Below are 3214 nucleotides of genomic sequence, written 5' to 3'. Positions count from 1 at the left end.
CGGGCACCCAAAGTGTCCACGGGGCTCTGGCTCTCCTCGTTCTTCTCCCTCTCCTTCTTCTTGGGTCTCCGGTGAACTTGGTGATTCCTCCGTGCTTCCTCGTGATGATCTCCGAAGCACCTAAGAATGCACAACGCTTCTCTTGGAGGTAGAATCCCATTCTCAAGTGAATCCGGATGAAACTCGGAGAGGAAAGAGTTAACCTCGGTTTCGACGGTGCGTGCACATGCTCTTGTCATTGGTCCATGAGGTGCTTGATGAGTTGTAGTAGGGTCCATGGGGATGATGTAGGGATGCTCCGCATCATCCCCCCCCCCTTGGGAGAGATCCGTCCATGGATCGTGACCTTCATCACCATGGGAAAGATAGTGTGTCACCGTGTAGAAGTTCACAACCACCAAGTACTCATCATGTTGAAGCTCGAAATGGGCACTCTCCGATGTTGCATCATCTTGTGATTCCTTCAAAAGTAGCAAAGATAACAAACACTTGGAAAAACAAATGTGGTTAGCGTAAGTGCTTGACCAAGCATCCAAGAGGTGATTCACCAAACAAGTGTCGTCATCGAGTATAGCATGTGGTGTGACAAGGCATTGTGACATGTCATGTGAGCACATAAACTGAGCACAATCAAGGACATCATGGAAACAAGCATGTAAATGTGAGGTAAAGATGCTAAAATGGTTGACAAGAGAACAAGCATCAACCTCAAGATCATAGCAAGCATGCATAAGACTCTCAATGAACGGTCTATGGTAGGCAGAGTCATTCACAACACCAAATGAAAGGAAATGTCTAAACACGTGGGTCAAGTGCAAGACAATCCAAGCATAATGTGCATATGGTGTGGTGAAGATAGTGTGGCACTCAACACAATAGAAAGAGCAATTGTTCATGATGTGTGAGGCAATCAAATCAATCATGTGACAAGTAATGGGACATGGCATATGTGAAGTAATGACATTGTTGCAACCAAACATATGATAGGAGCAAGTAATCCAAGAATTGGATGCAACATGGGAAATCATAGAAATCAAGTCGTGCAAACTAGTGGAGCGAAGATGCAACACACTAGAGGAAATCATGGCAATCATGTCATGTGAGCAAATAAGAGATATAGGCAATGCACATGACATATCACAAGCACGAGCATAAAGCAAGATCATAATATCATCGTAGGAATGTGGCATAAAGCAAATATGGCAATAACAAGCAATAACTCCACCAAGCTTGCAAATACACATACAAGTAGTACAATCAACCATCATTTGTACTGCAAAGCATGGGTCACAAATGCATGGCAAAGGCATAGAAATGAGCATATCATGCAAAGTGAACATGGTAAGATGGACATATAATATGTAATGGACAATAACCCATAACCATGTGAGAGCCATGTAGAAGAAATGCGCGAAGTCTTTGCGCAAAGAGAGCGGTGCGAAAGACAATCCATGGGATCCCAAGTCATCATTGCTCTCTAGAGCTCGTTATGTCAACTTGTGGGATTGTGAGGTTGACAAGTATTCATGGGTACTTACACAAAAGATACACAAACCAAAGAAAGTGTGTGCATGGTAAATGTACACATCATCCATCATGATGTGTATGTGCACGTGTGAGTTTGTACAATATAAGTATCGCTCGAAGAAATTTGATGCATGGTATAATAACATGTCATCCATCATGAAAGAATTGTTATGTATAACATGATTGGGACACAAATCTAGCATACAAGTATATGGCAGATCAATAGCATTTTCTTTCATGGGGAGCATAAGGTGCACATAAGTAGTGGGATCATTCAATGGATAGGATGAATCAAAATATCCCAAAATGTATGAGGAAACCATGGGGGTCTCCTCATGAGCAATAGTGGGAACATCATATGGAGAAAATGGAGAACATCCAAAACAATGCATATCCGAAGCTAGGTTGTCATGGCATGGCCTATGCGATAAATGATGCAAAGGGAGCATATCAATATCATCACAAGAAAAACAAATGCGAACAACCATGGGCTCGTCATCTATGCCATATGGGCAAATTGGGTTTATTTTAATGGCATATGCATAGTTACTATGAAGAGATTGCAAATATGACATATCGTTGATCTCATGCATAGCATATGACATGTCAAGCGGATTGTCAAACATGATGTGACGAAGAGAATTATCACAAGAAATCCTATGTAACATGGCATCACAACTAATAGACTCCACACGGGAATCATCAAACTCATCATAAATGGGTAAGTCATTGCATGGGGAAGTTGATGAGGACATGACTACCTTGGATATGACCAAAAATATTGCATATATGCATATTTGTCAGGTGATTTCTAGTGCAAACTATTCAATAATCTATTTATGTTATCCAGAACAAAAATACTTCACACACTTTTGTGTTTTGTCTAATTGCAGGTGTATGGGACATTTGTACAATCCACATATGAAGATAAGGAAGCAAGAGATGTTTATTTGCTGTCCAAAAAGTTCTCTCACGTCACTTTTGGCCCAAGAGAAGATAGAGTCCAAGTCTCTCACGTTCTGGATTCAGATTCGGACTGCACAGACACACCTTACTCAAATCGCACACAAGTTTTTCATACGGACTCCGAATTGGGTGATTCTTTTTTTGTTGGAAACTAGATTTCGTGCAATTTCCAACCCAATTGGAATCACCTTCAAATTCGTCCGGAGCGTTGAGTTGTGGACGAAACAATCTAATGCTGCAGCAGAATCCGAGTCAAACTACAAGTCCAAAGGTGTTACATCACCTCCACTTGGGCCCATTGGCCTTGTACGACCTAGATTTAGTTTTAGGCTGCCTTGGGACGTCCTACCACCTCCTTGGCCGCCACCCCTTGCTCCTATATAAGTAGATCCATCTAGTAGCTTTTTCTTGGGATTTGTTTAGTTAAAAGTTAGCCAACGCAACTTCGTGTACTTTGTTTGTGTCCAACGACCAGACCAAGACCGCTTACGGATCCCCACCATTATCAATACCTCATATATATTTGCAATATTCAGATTGTTTTATCATATTCTTGCTTGTTCTTCGATTGCTTGCAGGAATAGACCTTCGTGGTCAGGTTGATTGCGCTCCGGCGTGGTCAATAACCTCTCGGAGTTGGTTTAGCGATTGCTAAGGCGCAACGTCGTGCACGTTTGTAGTCGGATCGTCAAAGTCGTCTCCACCAAATCGATAGTTATCA

The sequence above is a fragment of the Triticum dicoccoides genome, chromosome 5B, assembly GCF_002162155.2.
Source record: "Triticum dicoccoides isolate Atlit2015 ecotype Zavitan chromosome 5B, WEW_v2.0, whole genome shotgun sequence".
Taxonomy (NCBI): domain Eukaryota; kingdom Viridiplantae; phylum Streptophyta; class Magnoliopsida; order Poales; family Poaceae; genus Triticum; species Triticum dicoccoides.
Note: the sequence above shows the minus strand (reverse complement) of the source record.